The sequence below is a fragment of the Microtus ochrogaster genome, linkage group LG4 (genome assembly GCF_000317375.1).
Source record: "Microtus ochrogaster isolate Prairie Vole_2 linkage group LG4, MicOch1.0, whole genome shotgun sequence".
Lineage (NCBI taxonomy): Eukaryota > Metazoa > Chordata > Mammalia > Rodentia > Cricetidae > Microtus > Microtus ochrogaster.
Genome location: NC_022030.1, coordinates 3,002,208 through 3,022,008, shown reverse-complemented (window position 1 = coordinate 3,022,008; position 19,801 = coordinate 3,002,208).

Genomic DNA, 19,801 nt, shown 5'->3' with positions numbered 1-19,801 from the left:
CCCCTTCCATCCTCTCTCTCTCCACATCTCTGAGTGGGTGTGCCTGTCTGTCTGTGTTCTCTGGATAGGTCTGTGTGTATCTGTGTGTCCACTCCCCATTCATTACATGAAGTAACGTAAGAATATGCAAAACTATCTTAAGGGCCTCCTGCCTTCACTCTACCTTAAAGCATAATTACTAAGCAATGACATTTTGGTGACATCAAATCCTTCCATTAGAGATTTAGTGACGTGTCTGAGTGAAGATAATTGCTCAGACAACTGAGTAGAAGTAAAATTCATCCGCACTGACTTAAAGTGGAAGCACCAACCATAATAGAAAATGGGCTATCAAAGTATCTTCTGTCTACAAAACAGGGGCAAAGTTTTGAAGAGAAATGCAAATACTGTTAAGCACCGAAGAACACTGCACACATGGAAAGGTACTGTTCAGAGCTGTGCACTGTAGGCAAGCCTTCCAGGTGGGGCCAAACACATCGTGTGGCAGAAATCAACCTCATTGTGCCTGGTTGTACACACCCGTGCACTGCCTTTTTCCTGAAGAAGTGTTTTAAGATTCTTTACAGGTAATGAACAGCATAAATAAACCAGTTGGAAAGCTCAAGAAGGTTCAAACTTGGGCTCAAACACCAGTCCATCCTCTCTTAGAGTAAAGGCTTTTTAGGCTGGAACCATACCACTATGCACTTAAGTTCTCACCTGGAGTGAGAGGATACAGTATCGTGTATGTGACTCTTGAAAGAGACAATATAGTAAGAACTCATGCCTAGAAAGTTCTAAGTTTCTAGCTGTCAAAATTATTTCGCATAGGACCGAAAACATTGCACAAAGTCTCTGATTTGACCTAGCTGAGACAAGATTGGGCATGTTGAGATAAAAAAATGACACTCCACGAGATAATTACTCATTGTTAATCAATGTCTTAAGTTGTCCAAGGTTCTCTTATTAAAACTACTATGCGTCTGTGTATCATTTTACGGGTTGCAGTTTTTAAATGTTTATTTCTTTTTTAATATCTTAAATGATCATTTGAGAACCCAGAAAGTATGGGGAGATATGAGGAAGAGATAAAAGAAATAAATCCAGTTCATATGTGATATTCTTATTGCAAATAGGATGCAGGGTGGCAATAGTTAGGCAAAAATAGCATGATAGAAAAAAACTCAAAAAAATACTGTTTGCAAGCTAATGCTTTTAATCAATCCTTCTAATATCCCCCCAAGGAAAAGCTTTGAGTATCTGCTACAATTTGGATGCTGTTACCCAATTCCTGGTGGAATTGTGCAGGTGTGCAGTATCTTTCTTTGGCCACGTAAACATTCCTGGACACTTTTCATCAGTCATTCCAAAATACAAAAACGGACTAGTTTAATTACAGAGAAGTTAATTCATGCGCATCATGTTGGCAGTGCCATGGGCTAAAAACATAATCTCTCTCTATGGAAACCAAATACAACAAGGAAATTCTAATTCAGTCACATGTGGTAAATGGATATGAGCCGCAGTGCCTTGAAGTGGGCTTTTGTTTTTCCATTATTTGGTGTGAATAAGGTGTTGCATCACAGTGACATCCTAAAGAAATTTTTCTCTGCTAATTAACTATATTGTATTATTCAAAAAAGTAAATTTTATTTCTATAACTAAAAGTAATTTATCACAAAACTACATGATCTTTTGGCAAACGTGTTGATATGAACACAGAGTTTCAAGTATTTCTTCTTCAAGAATTTGAAGCCCCCCATTCTATCATTGAAGGAATATTATTAAAGAAATTATTATTATTAAAGAATTATTATTTAAAAAACATAGAGTTTTTTAAGTCAAAATAAGTGAGAAAATGTTATAGACTGCAGTAATTCAGATTTTTTTAAAAAGCCTTAGTACAATCCATGACTCCATTAAATATTTATGCCTACTACATCAGTAAATCTTGTTAGCCTATGCACACACATTAATTTGTATTCAGGTGTAAATACATGCATTTGTATATGTAATATGGATATACAAAATGCAACCATTGTTCACCCTCCCAAAGCTGCCTTCAGTCACCACCACCACCATCAACTGCCTAGACAGCTGCACAGTCTCTTCTGTGCTCGCGCTCAGCCCAAGCACAGCCACTGCGTTGCATCTTCTAACACTATCCATTCCTCAGATTGTTAGTCCAGTTGAAGTTCTTCATTGCTCTTACTCAGAAAGGCCTCACTTTCACAATGGTCCACAGTACAGAATCACGTCCTGTCCCCGCTTTTCATCCTGTTTGTATCTTGCCCGCTTGTCCCTGCAGCTCTCTTTAGGCTACTGACTGCATCCCTGTGTGGGTGTTAGTTAACTTCCTGCATCTGGTTATGCTAGCTCCTGTCTGGACCACTCCTTACCTCCAAAAGTATACAACACAAGTGCTACAATTTCATTTCTGCCTTGACAACCCTTCTAACATATATCTAGAGTGAAACCTCACTCTGTACATCCCTTCTTCCCATGGGCACATAAGTTCTTTTCCATCACATTTATCAGAATATGCATATTCTTTACCATGTATAATCGGTTCCTTATAGAAGATACTGTTATGGTGCTTTTTAAATTGCCATTGTGTATGTGAAACTTAAATTTAACTGGTATTACCGTTAGATAATTTTATTTGTTAAATCTTACAATCTTGATACAAAACATTTATCAGATGACTTAATAAGAATTTTAGAAGCTGCAAACCCCAAATAGTGATAACAAATTTAGAACATTTAACTTTAACAAATTAAATGTTAACTATCAGCATACCTGAGATGTAAAAGACAGCTAAGGAAGTCAGAAGGGGTGGGGGAGCTGACCCCTGATACAGAACATGGAAACTCTAAGAACACTGGGTACCCCTGCTGTAGGGTGGGGGCATAAAAATGCAAGGGTATGTGAAGAGGGAAGCTGAAAACAATAGATTAGTACAGGTCTTAAAAAGAAATAGACACTGAAAGCAATCCACATGGCATATGGTTGTCCCACTGATGGTGAACTTCATGCAAGATTAAAATGTTGTCTATTAGAGGAAATGAACAATAATAAGAATCATCATTCTATTTGTTTAAAAGACAAAAGCAAGCAAGACTATTCCAGAAGGATAATAGTCAGTTGAGTGAAAGACTGGATCAGGAAATGCTGTTTGGGAAATAGGAGGAAATCACAGGGCTGACAATGTGCTTGACGATGACTTAATCAGAAGTAATATGCACATGTTTAATGTGTGGTGACTTGCTGAGCTGTGTACTTATAATGAATTCTTTCTCTGTGTATATGTTACATTAAGTAAATATTTTCCAAATGGATAGGCATTGCTGGCCAGTGTCTGAGAAGAAAGGAGAATTACAGTTCAGTGGGAGAGAAATGAGAACAAAATTAAAACTGCCCTGAGAACGTTGACTCATTCCAGGGATGTGGAAGCAACTGAGTTTCCACTTGAAGATGGACCTGTAAGGTGCTAGATACAGGGGAGATCCCTGAGCTCAATGATGGATCCTTCCCAGCAAGCTGCAGGGGAAGATGGCTGGATAATAGTTACTTCCACCTTTTGGAAAAGAGACACATGTTGAAAACCTTAGTCTTAACTCAGGAGAAAGGTATTCAAAGTACAGGTTTAGATTCACATTTAAAGCTACCTGTGGGATATAAGAATGCTGAAATTGAGGGATAAAGGTGTTACTAGAAGCATCTGAGGATGCTATTAAAGCAAACAGGATGATGTGGAGAAAAGCACTCCCAGATCAGGGCTCATTATCATCATGGGCTGAGGACTGAGAGTGAGCTCAAAATACAGCAGTCACACAAAACAGCAAGGGCCTCACAAAGCACTGCCCTTCTACTGAGATAAACTTAACGGGGGAGAAAAATATTCTAAACTTGATGGTTAAATTCTAATTCCTGATAAATCTTTAGTCAGTGTGGGAAACCAGTCCAGAGTCCATGAGCTCCCACTAGTTCATGTCAGCTGCCTCTGTGGGTTTGCCCATCATAATCTTGACTCATCTTACTCATATCCCTCCTCCCTCTCTTTTGCTGGACTCCAGGAACTCATAACCCCTGAAATATTTCTTTAGTCAAGCAACAAATTTAGACTTCACATCCTAACCATAAGGGTAAATGGAGAGAGACAGCACTGATTTGGGCCTATAGCAGAGCTATAGGGGTACAGAGCTGGTGGGGGCAGGAGAAACTAAGCTGAATGCTCGGAAAAAGAAAGGCAGAGTCAGAGAGAAGCCATGTAGCCCTGCTGGAGCCAGGCAGAACTTCATCTGGTAAGCTACCGCCATGCGACAATACACAGATTTCTAGAAATGGGTTAAATTCAGATGGAAGAGTTAGCCAATAAGAAACTAGAGCTAATGGGCCAAGGAATTGTTTAGTTAATACAGTATCTGTGTGGTTATTTCAGGCTAAGCAGCCAGGAACCAACAAGCTGCCTCCTGCTTACTACAGTTTTCTCCATCAAGGCCACATTGTCTAGACTTCCCTAAATAGTGCTACCAACAAAGTGTTCAAATGCCTGAGACTATGCGGGACATTTCTTATATACCATTTCTCAAAACACCATTGTGCAATACTTTGGGAACTGATCTATTCTCAGCACTAAAAAAATGAGAAAGATGAATCAAACAAAGAGGCAGAAACCATAACTGAAAATTTCCAATAATATCAATTGTTTCTGTTAAGGTGGTAGAGTTTGGGGAAACTTTTTTTTTTGTTTTCTTTTGAGACAGGGTTTCTTTGTGTAATCTTATCTGTGCTCCCTCTGCAGGGCAGGCTGGCCTCGAACTCATAAAGACCCACCTGCCTCTGCTTCCCGAGTGCTGGGATTAAAGGCATGTGCTACCACCACCCAGGAAAACTTCTAGGTGTTATAAAATTATGACAAGGTCTGGGAAGACAAATAAATGGCCAAAGGAAAAGTCAAGTTCATTAGACTAGAAACCACCCAATAAAGCCTACATGCATACATTCTTAGTCTTACTTGCTCTATCTTGATAAAGTGTAAAAAATCCACCCCACAAGCTGAACAGGTAGCTGTGAAGGAGTGTTTAGTGTTTCTAGATGACATGGATGCCCACTCTGCGCTTCCCTGCCTTCCAACCCAGATGACCTTGCTGACATCCGAGCTAAGAGAAAATGGGGAAAAAATAGTCCTGGTGAAGTTGCTTAGATGCCGGGAATAAACATTCATAAACTTTCCATCTTCATCGTGAATAACCATAGATACGCACAATACAACAGCAGGCTAAAAACGTGCATTGCAAAGATAGTAAGATTTATTAAAAGTACAAACAGCTGTGAAGTCAAGTACACAGCCGCCGGGTCAGGGCTGTTTGAACCTGTGAGGTCCTTGTGTTTTCATTCTGTTGCTAATGATCTGAGCTTTGCTTGGTCTGTGTTTATAACTAGCATTATCTTAATTACATATACATATAACTACAAAAATGTCGCTTGAAATAAAACAAATTATTTTTTTCTTATTTTCCAAGGATGAAGATGTATGGTGATAAAACTTTCCACTGAAGACTGTTAGAGTTTCTATCTCTTTTTTTTTTCTTTTTGGTTTTTTGAGCCAGGGTTTCTCTGTGGCTTTGGAGCCTGTCCTGGAACTAGCTCTGTAGACCAGGCTGGTCTCGAACTCACAGAGATCCGCCTGCCTCTGCCTCCCAAGTGCTGGGATTAAAGGCGTGCGCCACCACCGCCTGGCTCTAGAGTTTCTATCTTAAGTCAGAATTACACTGCAGCATTCTGATATCTCTTAGTCTCAATTTTTAAAAAGTTTTTCAATGTCTTTAAATCTGTTCCAAAATATTTTACATAGGAAAACTAAACATACTTTTAAAAAGTGGTATGTAATGCAATTAAAATTAGGCTGAATAAATCTCTCTTAGAAACCTCAAGTCATTCAAAATTCGAGATAAAGAGCACAGGTTTGGGAACTGTCAAACCCAGAATTTGTATAATATTTTGAGTCATCTGCATATTAAAACAAAGTCTGCCTTACTAAGCACTAGATTGAGATTATTAGATTTCTGGATCAGGTGAGCCCTACCAGTATTGTAACCACTGCTTTGCAAATAATATTAATTTCATTATAATGGAAGTGGCCAAGTCACAGTGGTTAAGGTCCCAGAGTCTTGTCCCAGACAAATGTCTTGCAGAGACAGCAGGCCTCACTCCGTTTCTTCACCTCAATGAGTCTAGCACCGCTGTACCCGTGCTTCGATGCTTGAGGTCCACCTCTGAAATATTTTCCTTAGTTCAACACTGTTTGTAGCAACATCACAAGACCATGTCAAGCTGCTCCATCAGCAGTGTCTGCTGGTTATATTTAATAGTCCCAGGAATGTTCGCGTGTTTCTGTCTTTTTGAGTCAACCTCAGGTGAGTTTTTCTGCTTTATTTTTCAGGAGTTTTCCCATTGCATTTAGATTTCATATTTCCTACATCAGGCTTCTCATGGTGACTTCCTGTGTTGATGTCAACTTCTGTGTCATCTGTATATTCTTATTACTGTTCTGTGCCCCACCCCCTCTCCTTTTGGCTGATTTCATTACAATTCCTTTATTTTTAGTCTTGTTTTCAAAACTGTCTACAGCTCATCAGCAATTCAGTCATCCAGGCTTGGGCAGTGGTGAAAGCAGCTGGATATTCAGTCGTTGGGCATACCTTCTTGTGTTTATGATTATACATTTGGTGCCTAAAGCATTGTAAGCCCTTGAACAACGTTCAATTTCTTAACAGTGTAGAAAAGTCCATTTTAATATGATTTAATGTTTGGGATAATATAAAACATTTGGTCTAAGTGTCCAAACTTGTCGCCATATCATCTTTAAGAAATCACTGTATGTTTGCTCAAAATTATGTTAAGAAATAAAATAAGACATCATCCCTAGCTACCTTTCAAACCTTTGTCCCTGTTAATGGACAGGAAACAACAGTGTTGAATTCTCTTTTATAATACATAACTTAATATAACATACATTGCTAATCTTTACTAATTTTTTCTTAAAAGATAGAGTTATGTCTTCAAATATATATTCCTTCATATATATATATATATATATGTATGTGTGTGTATATGTCTTGTATGTATGTATGTATGTATAGTCCTAATCTTCCTTCTGATTTCATTTATATCTGTGGCTATTTGATAAATTGTCAAGCACAAATAATTTTAACAAAATTAAGAAATAAAATCATCTCTCTTAAAAGTCATAAAATCAATAACTTGGCTTTCAGACTCTCTTGTTACTAAAAGTTACTAACAATCAGATTTGCCACAAGAAGGCTTCTACTAATTCACCCTTCATGGTATATAATTAAGATCATCTTGGCATGAAGCATAAGGTTAAAAAAATATTACTCAGCTTTTGGGCCTGGAGAGACAGCTCCATGGTTAAGAGCTCTTGTCACTCTTGCAGAGGACGTGATTTCAGTTTTGAGCACCCACAGAGTGTCTCACGGCAATCCACAACTCTGGTTCCAAAGGATCAGATCTCTTTTCTGGCCTTCATAGGCACCAGACACATAAAGGTGCAAAAACACACAGACAGGCAAACACTCACACACATGACATAAAAAATGTCTTTTTAAAATATTCAGTTTTTCCTGAGGGAGAAGATAAAAATACATAACAGACTCTAGGACTTAAATATCTTCTCTGTCCAAATCTCATTCCCAAATCTTTCCATCCTTTAGTTGCTAATAGACTACTAAATATTCATGTGTGGAGAGGAACCCTAAGATGAGAACCCATGTAGGGGACCAATGATTCTAAAGACTTCAACAACAATTAATCAACTGATGAAGATACTTGGGTTTTTGTGTTTTTTTGTACTTTCTCCTCTTCAACATGAAACTAAAATTTAAACATATAATCATAACATCTACTTATTTTGGTCATAATAAAATTCAGTGTATTAAGTGGTAATAACATTTTGGTGGGCCTTTTCCTACTGGGTGTATTATAGACTGTTTTCTTAAGTGCCAAGAATCATGTCTAGAAGGCAGAGACACATCCAGATCACCCATAAAGAAGAGAATGTAATACTCACTTTGGATCTAATAATAATCTAATAATCTAATTGAATGAAGATGCATACTTTCCAACAATGTCAATTATAGCTCCTGTCAAAGATGGTCAATGCAAATAAAGCATGACTGGAGTTTGGTTCTCTTTCCAAGTCTGCATCAAGGCTTCACGGGTGCTGAAATAACTCCATCCAATCTCATGTTTCACCAAATATAGGCTTCATGGAAAAGAACTAAAAAAATGGTTTCCCCAATACATTTATGTGTTTTGGTGCTTACATAAAAAATGTCTTAGTAATAAGGAAAGCTGTACATGAAAATAGCACGAGACAAAAAGAAACATGAGTCTGAAACAGACAGGTCCACATGGGCTGTAAATCACAAAGCTGTGGAAACATTCAAATGACTGAGCAGCCGCTAAGGTAGCCATGAACTCAGCATCTTATGTCAACTTGACACAAACTGGAGTTATCTAAAAGCAGGGAAGCTCACCTGAGAAAATGCCTCCATAAGATCCTGCCAGAGGGCATCTTCTTAATTAGTGATTGATGGGGCGGCAGCCATTGTAGGCGGGGCCATCTCTGGCCTGTGATCCTGGGTTCTATAAGAAAGCAGACTGAGCAAGTCAGTAGGAAGCACCCTGCCATGGCCACTGCATCAGTCCATGCTTTCAGGTTTCTGCCCTGTGTGATTTCCTGTCCTGGCTTTCTTTAGTGACAAACTATAATGTGGAAGTGAAAGCCCAATCAAGCCTTTCCTCCCCAAGTTGCATGTTGGTGTTTCATTGCAGCAATAGACACCCTAAGACAAGTGTGATGAATGTTGAACCTTGAAAACAGCAGCGGGTACTGCTTATTCCTCTATAATTTACCCATGTTTCTATTCCTATTTTGAATGCAGAACTATACAAAAATGAAAAATCTTCAGAATTCTACATATACTTACTCATACTTGGTGTTTCTGATTTCGTTTTTGTCATTGTTGTGGTTTGAGGGTCTTCTTTGTTTGTTTGTTTTGTTTTTTTGAGACGGAGTTTGTGTCATTTTGGAGCCTGTCTTGAAACTAGCTCTTGCAGACCAAGCTGGCCTCAAACTCATAGAGATCCTCCTGCCTCTGCCTCCCAAGTGTAAAACATATTTATATGGTTTAAATAATATTAGTAAAATGTAAGAAAAAATATCCTTAAATTAGAAAACATTCAACAAACTACTTCTAAAGTTGAACTAGCCAACATGGGAAGCAATAGTTTACAAAGCCAGAGTTTTAAACTTAACAGTGCTTTGAGCCAGGCTACTGATATTTTTATTAATTTTTACAGTGTTCTTTTCACAGTCTTCCATGGATCACCTGCCTATTACTGAAGACCTACCAGTTAAATGTGATCTAGCCTAATGTCCCTTCTGAATTCAGTAAAATCCGTAAGCATGACAGCAACTGCTACTCACCTGCTGCCTCCATCTGAGCAGTCTGACCCTTGACGTGGCCTCTCATGGAATTTGAACATATGGTCTAATTCGGTGCTTTGGCCATTCCGTTTCCCACGTAAAATCAACTTTCTCATAGACCATACCCTTCCTCCAAGGACTAATATAGATTTGACAGTTGCAGAGCTTATATCTTGATCTCTGCCCCCAGCTCTCAAAAACCAAGCCCAAGGTAATCGTTATCTCAAAACTCTCACTGCCCTTTGTTCTCATTTCTATTTTGCTGCACTTTGGTTTTCAGTGGATAAAGAATTGATTTTATCAGCAGGCACAGCAGCTCAGACAGGTTGTGTAAGAACATGACAGTAAATCTTACATCTCCCGCACAACAACAAATGCTTTCGCTGCACACTTTGCAGGCCTCTCCTTCACTATGTGTAGACTCATGCTGACTGACAGGATTATTATTATTATTATTATCATCATCATCATCATCATTATTATTATTACAAATTTTCACCTCCTCCCCTCCTCCCACTTTCCCTCCCCCTCCCCTACTCTACCTCCTTCTCCCTCTCCAGTCCAAAGAGCAGTCAGGGTTCCCTACCCTATGGGAAGTCCAAGGTCCTCCCCCCTCTATCCAGGTCTAGAAAGGTGAACATCCAAACAGACCAGGTTCCCACAAAGCCAGTACATGGAGTAGAATCAAAACCCAGTGCCATTGTCCTTGGCTTCTCATCAGCCCTCCTTGTCAGCCACATTCAGAGAGTCCAATTTGATCACATGCTCCATCAGTCCCAGTCCAGCTGGCCTTGGTGAGTTCCCATTAGATCGGCCCCACCCTCACAGTGTATGGGCTCACCCCTTGCGGCCCTGACTTCCTTGCTCACGTTCTCTCTCCTTCTGCTCCTCATTTGGGCCTTGGGAGCTCAGTCCAGTGCTCCAATGTGGGTCTCTGTCTCTATCTCCATCCATGGCCAGATGAAGGTTCTATAGTGATATGCAAGATAGTCATCAGTATGGCTATAGGATAAGGCCAGTTCAGGCACCCTCTCCTCAGCTGCTCAAGGAACAAGCTGGGGATATCTTTTTGGACACCTAAGAACCCCTCTAGAGTCCAGTCTTTTGCCAACCCTCAAATGGCTCCCTTAATTAAGATATATACTTCCCTGCTCCCATATCCACCCCTCCTCCATCCCAACTGTCCCATTCCCCCAAGCTCTTCCCATCCTCCCCTTCTCACTTCTCTCTCCCCATCTCCCCTTACCCCCTGATGGGATTTTAAAAGGAAGTCTACAGCTAACTAGGTTCTGTCTTGTGTTTCTCCACTGGAATCGCTGTGACAAGAACAGTAACATGAATTTCCGTTCTGTTTCTAAAGAAGGTCAGTTTTGGGGAAAAAAGGAGAAATAGTGATGGTGATGATAGGGACCTCTGCCATCATTTTTATATCTGTCTTCATCATTCACTCCACCCTTTGCCACTCTCCAGACACTGTTGGGGACTTCCCTTGGGGACCTCTGGATTCTCTACAGCTTCCTCACATTCTCCTCCTGGTCCCTGCACTTCCAAAGTCCATTCCTCTGACGTGTTTGCTCATCCAATGAGGCAACTTTTGGTGAACTTCTGGTGAATATTTATCAAACATGAAGCATGTTTCATTCATTCACAGGCGCATAGTATGCCTGCTTCCAAGGCTTGACTTGCTGTGTGGGCTTTAAATCACAGCAAAACACACAGTTTTAGGCCTGTATTTTCATGCAACAACTTGATGTATAGTTTGTATAATTTAGTCACCTTAAAAAAAAGATCATATGCTGGACAGTGGTGGCACATGCCTTTAATCCCAGCTCTCAAGAGGCAGATGCAGGTGGATCTCCATGACTTCGAGGCCAGTCTTGTCTACATGTGTGATTACCAAGACAGTCAGGGTAGTTATTCAGAACTTTAGTTTCTCAGTGTCTTGAGAAACTAAAATAGAAAAAAAGGAAGAAGAACAAAAGGAAGGAAGGAAGGAAAAAGAAAATAGCATAAAAAGAGCAATCACTGTCAATACTGCCTGTCAGGCAGGGGTGTGAGGTATAGAAGAAGACCTGTTGAAGCTCCTCCTTCTCAAGGTCTGAGAGGAAAACTAGACGCAGACAGAATGGTTCCCAAAGATGTAATAATGCTTAGAGAAAGGAACAAATAAGTGTGGTAAACTGTTAAATCCCCAATCAATACATTCTAAACACTTTAAAATCTGTAAAGCGTACAACTAGTGAAGAATTCATTTCCAAAGGATTGTAGAATAATTAAGGACAATCAGGAACTGATTACCTATGGTGAAAGAACTTCATCACCGATATATTTAGCTTGCTTTCATAGTAGAAACATCCAAGACCTTCCATGAACTGTCATGCTTAAAAAAACCAACATCCAAACTATTCTGATTGCATTTTCCCATAAACTTCTATTTTCTTTTGGTCCTCAGTCTTGCTATCCATAGTTTTATATAGCACAGTTCTTTTCACAAGCACACCACACAAGGTTTATGTACAATGCCTCTGTCTACAGGCAGGTTTCTATCTGAGCCCCAGCAGATCAAACACATAGCTACAATAAATCTAGGATTGCTTCTAAATGTTTTTTTTTTTTTGGAAGGAAATAACACTTGCTCACAGTTAGCACATGGTGACCAAACCTACTGCTACATGGCCTGGCTTATGGTGAAATTATAAACTCTTGCCTCTAACTTCCTCAAATGTGCTTTCTGCTTGTTTCTCTACAGAAGGGTTCCCTGTAACACCAAGAGAGCAGGAGAGTATTAACTCATTTTTCCGATGGGCATATAATATGACTTTTAGCTGTTATTTTTAAATAATGTGTATGAAAAATATCAGTGACATCACATTTCTTTCAGATAGGTCAAAAATATTTTTGTGTGGCTTAGCTAGAGGATTTACTGATCAGTTTTCAAGCAAAGATGGTGAGAAAGGAAATGTGCCTGTCCAATGCCATCCAGGGCCAAGTACATAATATATCTTAGTTCTTTTCATCTTTGGAATAACACCAGTTATTACACTCAATACACAAGAAATCTAAGCCTCAAAGAACTTAAGTGTCTTAGATGATCCCCACAATGTTTGGAGGAAATGAGACTTCAACCTAAGTCTATCTTCCTGTAGCCTCATTGTCTTCCCTTTAAATCTTCATGCCTTTCTCCAGGGTGGTCTCTGGCAAATTCTACCCAAATTTAATCTAAGCTCATCGTTATTTAAAGGTCAAAGCCTGTCTCTGTTCAGGCAGTAAATCCCAGACAAAGCCCATGAGTGTCCAGGGCTAGATGCCTGTTTAACCTGGAGACTTGCTACAATAACAGCCCCTCTGGAGGCTAGCCAAGTCTTTAGCCTGCCTGGCATCCTGTGCAGTGACTCAGGTCGCACTCCAGCAGCTCCAATCAAACCCTTCTAAACAGGACCTCAAGAATGTCAGCAGTGGCTAAAATGCTATTGTTCTCGGCTGACCTTGTTTGGGGTCCGAGACCACTGACGTTCATTTAAGAAAAAGAAGCAGGAGCAATGCAAGATGGGAAAGTTATTTGGACAGGCTTCACTGTTTTCAGGATTTAAAAATAAAGGTTTTTTTAAAAAATTGTTTTTTGTTTGTTTTTATAGCCTTATCAGCTGTCTCTGGGATAATCTGATCAATGGAAGTACTCCTTCAAATCTTGTTTCTTCCTCTTCTGAAGGAAAATCAAAGCTCAGCCTTCAGTGAAGTTGCCCTCTGAAGGCCAACGGGAAGTGTTTGTTTTGTCTTACGTGTAAAATCTGAGGTAGCATCCCAAAGAACTTGATGTCCCCATGAAAAATGAAAAAGATCATGGCAAACAGCTGGCAAGAGCTGATAGCATGTCGCCCTGTGTGCATTCCTCACAGGCCCCTTGCATTGCTCACTTCAGAAGGAGAAAACATTTCCTGCCTCCCTGCTCAGCAGAGGAAGACAGCTCATCTGAAATGAACTCAGAAGGCCCCGGCAGTTTTCCAAAGGCCTTAAGCAGAGTTTTCCCAAGGCTTCCCTTCAGCGAGCCCTTGCACTATGGTGTGGAGCTCTTCTGCATTCAAGAAGAAGAGTGATTTGTTGTGAGAAAGCAAGTGTTTCTCAAACCGTGAGACCCTTTGGGGCTGAACAACCACTTCACTGGGTCACCTATGACCATCAGAAAACATAGATACTTATATGGCAATTTGTCACAGTAGCAAAATTACAGTTATGAAGTAGCAAGAAAAATGATTTCATGGTTGGAGGTGGTCACTACAACATGAGGAACTGTATTAAAGGATCACAGCTTTAGGAAGGTTGAGAACCACTGCCATAAATGTTCTCTGTAAGGCACTTTCACAACCACTGGAAACATCTTCACCAGTGATGAGGAAAAAAAAGATGTCAGAATTTCTGGTATGTTTCTCTAATCTTCTTCACTCCTATCCAACCATAATTTTTTTGAAGGCAGACGGTAATTCACTAATTTCCATAATTCTATAGAATTTAATGTAGCCTTTAATTGAATGAACAATAGTAGATAAAATTATTCAAGCATTGGAGATACCAAGGCAATTGGTCCAGAGATGTTTTTGAACATCTCTGGCCCTAAACCCACAATGGAGAATATATGAAATACACAGCCAATCCCCCTTTATGGCTCTGTTGGTCCACTCCTTATTCTATGAACCAGAAGCATCAGGGAAATTTTAACAGAGATCACGGATCAGACCGTCCTCCCCTCCACACCAGTGTTCCTTAAAGTTGCCTGATTTAGAGGTAGATGTGCACAATCCAATTCAGAATTACAAGAGGGTGTGATAAATTATGGGGAAAATAAGAGATATTTTTGAAGGACACACAAGGGACATGCTACCAAGACTTCAGAGTGAATGGTATCTTTTAAATGAGAATTTATAAATTAGCCTAAGAAACAAAAGTGGATTCTGGGTAAAATGGGTATGGCATTCTGGGTAAAATGGGTATGGCATTCAGAAGTAGAGGGCCCATTTCTGAAGCCAGTCAGTGGTGGTTCTTTCATGTAACTGAACCTGCTTGAGGTTCAAAGCTCAAGGAACAGAACGTATCTCTCTGGAGACTGGGTAAGAGAATACCACAGGAAGAAAATATTCTCTTCTTGCTGAGTGGTGGGAAAATTTACTCTTGAGACAAAAGTTTTTTTTTTGGGGGGGGGAGGATTTACGAGATCAATTGTGATATTCATTGTTCTTTTGTCTTTGCTGGTTTGTTTCATTTGTTCATTTGAACGAGTGCCTAAGTGTTTCCTAAGGAAGGGTAAGGAGAGGGAAGTCACAAAATAATAGAAAAGGAAGTAAGTAGAAAAGGAAGAAAGTAACCAGGTAGAGAAAAGTAACCACGAAATACATGTCCAATCACCAAAAGCCCAAAAGGGGCTAGTCTCCTGTAGCTCAGGAAAGAAAAGAAGTCAGGGAAAGAACACCCAGGGGCATCCTTTCCCTCCCCCAAAATCCAGCCTTTTTATAAAGTTTTGCTTTCTGGCAGCAAACATGGAGTTACTTTGGTCAGTCTCCAACAAAATCAGCCCATGGCACTTTGACCTAGGCCTGACATAGTCCCTGTTCTGGTCTCTGGATTCTATTTTCTACATGGAAACCCATATTTTTTATCTTTAGTTAGTTTTTATTTCTTCAATGTTTAATATTAGGAGTGACTGAAATAAAAATATTACTGAGTCCCATCATTATTGTCAGTATGGAAATGGCTTTAAAAGAAAAGTGGTCAGATGAATATTCCTGCCTCCCACTTCTCAACTGATAAATAATTGCCATTGATAAAACAGACAAAGCCAGAAAATCTGTCCAGAATATTCAAGATACAGTTTATTATACAGTATGTCTGTTCTCGGGGAGAACACCTAAGACATAATTGCGTGTACTTCTGATCTCATCATATAAGACAAGCACAAAGGCACCAGAACATTGAACTATGCACCCTTGCCAAGAGTCTTGCATCCTTCATCACTAGCAATCTTCCTCCAGCAGTCAGTCGAGCCTGTATACATGATATCAACCCTTTCCATCCTGACTGCATCAACATACAACGGCGAACCATGTCAAAGGGATAGGAAGTCACACCAGCGACAGCAGTGACAGACTGTGCAATCATCCAGCTGATGAAGATGTGAGTGTTCTTGGGATCTGGAAGTGTCACAGATACCAAAGCAGGCAGCTCGGTAGAAGCTAATGCCCTGGACTGATATTTTAAAGCCTTGGTACAGGCCCCCAAGCCCATCAGATATGTAGATCTTAACCAGGCAGTCACCAAGGGCTTTGAATTCCTTTTCAGCTCCAGCTTTGCCCACATCAGTTGCTAAACCATACGGGCAAAATTAAGAAGGTACCCAAAGGACACACAGCATCTATCATGTTGAAAGGAAAGGAAAAGGCAGATAAGCATAGGACAGGACTGGGGTGACAACCAGCTTTGACTCTTGGGCTCGAGGGGAAATGCAATCTTTTGCTTTTACTGTCAGGGCACAAACAGACACACACACATGCAAGCACACATGCATGGACACACGCGCACACACGTGCACACTTACACATTTTGTAGATCCTTAAGCAACAATATCAAAATTCCCTCAAATTACATAATCTCTTAATTCCTGGGGAGAGGGCCAATATTTGATCTTCCAAAGCTATTGGTCATTATTCTAAATTTGTACCCAGCTTTCTTGGCCTATTCCATTAAAGTCAGTCACTTGCAACTTTCCCCATCCCAAACCCTGAAACCTGACTGATATTGAAGACACTTCAGGCTTTGTTCCCATGGAAAGAGGAAAGCTCTGGAGATGTGGAGGAATAATTCGAGCTTTGTGCACCAGGCTCCAATGGAAAAAGGAACTGAGTCAATTCCAAAACTGACTTGAAAACATTCTGTCCACTTACTTACCTGATAAGGCAAGAAAGGATCACATGTTTTTTCTGGGAACTGATGGCAATTTAACCTTTTTTTCAGACTGTCCTATAATTGCCTCCCAGTTTTCATAAATTCTGAAACATGTTTTTGTTATTTATAACCCATTTTCCCCCACTATTCATAAACCAGTGGGGAACAAAACAGTCCTTACAAATGAATGAAAACTCAAGAATAGTAGCCACTTGTTTGACTCAATATTTTGATTTGATTTAAAAATCAATAATTTATTTAAACTAAATGACAGACATTTAGCTCCTATGTACAAAGAACTCAGAAATTCCCCCTTCCTTCCCACACCCCTTTTGGTCCCAAAGATAATGGCTGCATTGACAAGACTATTTCCAGTTCCTGTCAAGGGTCATTTCGGAAAGACAGTTCAGGAAAAGCCTCACACTATTATTTTAATTTAAAACATTTGAAAATAAATAAGTAGCTGTTGGCCTCAAGGGTCCTCTTGTTTTTGCAAATGGAATCCTTGGGAGGAGGTGGTTTATGCCGGCAAAGCATCAACTAGGTCAGATTGAGAAGGACCAAGGAGAAAATCTCAAACCTAAAGTCTAAGTCTTCTGGAACTCCGAGCTAGATGGCAGTTCTGGTATCATTTGGTTTACCTTCCTCAAATGTCTACAGTGTATGTAAAGTTCCTTACACTGACATTGGTTGTGTCTGCAATTGTTAGTGCACACCACACAGATCTGGATGACGACTTCCTCTTGGGTGGAGTGGCACCATGGTAGAGTGGCCATGGCAAGTTCTTTTGAACCACACTTGACTTTGAATTCTAACTCTGACATAGACAGTGGCTTGATCTTCATGAATTGTTTCTTTATTGATATTGTAAATGCCATGCCTCTTGTTGTCAATGTTAAATAATGCTACAACAGAGGGGTGCACATACAGCAAGTCTACTAAAAATACATTCCAGTTCCCACAGCACACTTCATCCATATACCTAATATTCTCATTCACTGGATTAATTAAATCCAACCAATATTGTCTGCATACTTGACAAGCTATCACTTTGCAAGACCCATTAAGTACATTAACTTTTGAGAAGATATGTCCCTTCTTACCTCTTTCTCCTAAGAGCCTGGGAGTGCAAATTTACACCCTCCACACACACTTGTGGGTCATTCACTGTGGCACTAGGTAGTTATGTGTAAGCAGAGCCAGGCACTATCCATTCGAGCACAGCTTTGTCTAGAGCAGTGGTTTTCAACCCTCCTAATGCTGCAACCCTTAAATACAGTTCCTCATGTTTTGGTGACCCCTCCCAACCATAAAATTATTTCGTTACTACTTCATAGCTGTAATGTTGTTACTGTTGTGAAACCCTAATGTAAATCTCTGATATGCAGAATATCTGACTGGCCACCCCTGTGGTCTAGAGCTTCCCAGTGCCCAGACAACCAAGTGTTGTGTTTTTGCTTTAACCGCCAATGAAAAAGCTACAAAGCCATTTTCAGTGTTGCAGTTTTCCAGAGAGCAGGATAGACAGAAAGAAGCCCTGATCTGGTGTATAGTCCCAAACTCACTGCAACATTCTTCTGAGGCCAAAGACTGTATAAGACACACAACAGGAAGCTGATAATAATGAGATCAAAGAAAAGAAGTACCTCAGTGTTTAGCTCAATCCAACAGAATTTCCAAATTTCAAAGGCCATTTTAGGCTTATTCGATAGACTATTCATCTTCTAGACTCTGTATATGAAAAATATAAATTCCTTCATATTATGTTACAGACTTCATGATAATCCAAGGAAAGCTACAAATTAAAATAAAAGTAAGAAAATTTAAATAATTCAACCTATTTAGCCCTTAAATACAGTACACTAATCTACTGTTAAATTGGGGATTGTAGCAGGATTTTTAGGTTCCAATACCTTCAAATATGTGCATCTTCTTGTGTTGTCACGTAATTACCTTTATTTATTAACTTTGAGTTTTCATACTCTACTAAGAAATTTGTAGGAAGAGTTCCTACACACACACACACACACACACACATACACACGCACACACACACACACACACACACACAACTTACTAGTACTTCTACAGCAGAACACTATAAACAGGTAAATGTGTCCTGTTTTACAAGACAGGGCCACCAAGTTAATGATGTCAAGTCCTTCTTTGCTCTTTCATGCAATGCTGGTGAAGACTTGAAATGGAAATCCTGAGATCATAGGTGAAACATTTACAAGGTGGAAACACTGTGAGGTAAAAGTTTCATGTGTCTCAATGAAGAAATATTTCACCATGGTTCATATTTTCCATTTGAAATATTTTGGTCTCGATTTCTCTAAGGTTCTACTCTAGATGCTAAAAAGTTGTGTCTATCAGAAAGCTACTTTTATTTTTTCATCCCTTTCCATTTCACTATTGGAACAGAGAATTTATAGAAGAGGCATATCAAAGGATTTCAAAAGTACTGATGCTCCTGAGGCTGGCCTTGAACTCTGTGGCACTGTGCAAATCTTAAGTAAATTAACACATGTTAATCCTACTTAAAAGAGAACTGAAATATATTCAACAGCTCAGAGGTCATTAAACCAGGCACTATATTCACCAATGGAAGTTTGGCTCAGGTCACAGTCATTGTTATAAAGAACAAGGACCAAAGATTCAGTCTCCCCTAGAAATGACAAAGATTACCCAAAAACAAAGTCAAGAATGTTGAGAAGGAAAGGAACATAGATCTATAGGTATCATGATTTCCTGTGCTAAAAATAATTGGAGAGAAAGATAATTTGTCTGACAGTTTAAAGTTGTCAGACTGCCTGCAAAAAAAAAAAAAAAAGTGGGAGAGCATAAATCACTTTAATCTCTGCTTTAGAAATTCAATCTTGGTGCGCTCTTCCAAAACATAAGAGGGAGAGTTTCATTTGTTGGTCTATTTAAAGACTGTCACAGTCTCTTTTTATTTATTTATTTATTTAAGATTTCTGTCTCTTCCCTGCCACCGCCTCCCATTTCCCTCCCCCTCCCCCAATCAAGTCATCCTCCCTCGTCAACCCAAAGAGCAATCAGGGTTCCCTGCCCCGTGGGAAGTCCAAGGAACCCCCACCTCTTGTTTCACAAGGAAACACTCAACTTTTTTTCATATGTTTAACCAATTTTGTTTAATTCGTAAGTTTACATGAAGCAATGGGACCTGGATTCAGCTGGACAGCTATGTCAGAGAAATAATTACTCAGGTACTTGCAGTCAGTTCCTGGGTTGGCCAGATATGAAGAACAACTTCTCTCCAAGAGATGCCCACAGCCTAAGTTTGAGAACCAGCAAACATGCTACCTTATATGACAGGAGGAAGGAAGATTGGAGTTGGAGTTATGGTGAACATTG